Raw genomic sequence first — 600 nt, 5'->3', positions numbered from 1 at the left:
ACCTAACGGAATGTGAACATTTCCACCAATCACAACTCAGTATTTCTCTTACTGTCGCGACCACCTAAATATCAACCAATCAAGATCCTAGAAATCAATTCTTCATTTCGTGACCATCTTCTAACTCCCTGTTTAACAGACTTTCCTTACGAACAGTTTATAAACCACCTTTTGCATACCTTAAGCCTAACCCACATGTCTTAATACTCGCATCCGAAATCCTTAGTTCCCCAACGACCTATGTTGCATCCCCGTAAGATACCATTTTCATGAAATCTTAATCAAACCCTATCAAATTCACAAACAGAATAAAACATTTAAACTTCGATTCTTATTCTCATTCTTACTCAACCATATTCGTAATCTTATTGCTTTCAACCCTGCGACGAATTCAATACGATAATTACACAAATCCCAAGACATCGCTATGAAATGTTATAATATTCTTTTATTCCTTTAAAATTCTGAACCTAAAATAAATCGAATTCCATCACTACAATGTAATATCGATCCACCGCAATACGCTATAATATTGTAAACAACGAGAAAGATATTTATTCGACAATTAGACGTGCTACTCTTTATCAATCATTATGTACA

The 600-nt window shown here is 34.3% G+C and overlaps 1 protein-coding gene across 1 annotated transcript in view; it reads left to right on the top strand.

The window, feature by feature from the left end:
* The window catches only part of LOC108763698 (multidrug resistance-associated protein 4), a 17,961-nt gene that overhangs the window by 5,236 nt on the left and 12,125 nt on the right, over positions 1 to 600 (top strand). The window lies entirely within an intron of this gene.

Source organism: Trachymyrmex cornetzi, unplaced genomic scaffold (genome assembly GCF_001594075.2).
Source record: "Trachymyrmex cornetzi isolate Tcor2-1 unplaced genomic scaffold, Tcor1.1 scaffold38, whole genome shotgun sequence".
In the NCBI taxonomy this organism is placed as follows: domain Eukaryota; kingdom Metazoa; phylum Arthropoda; class Insecta; order Hymenoptera; family Formicidae; genus Trachymyrmex; species Trachymyrmex cornetzi.
Note: the sequence above shows the minus strand (reverse complement) of the source record. Positions and strands in the feature narration are given on the sequence as shown.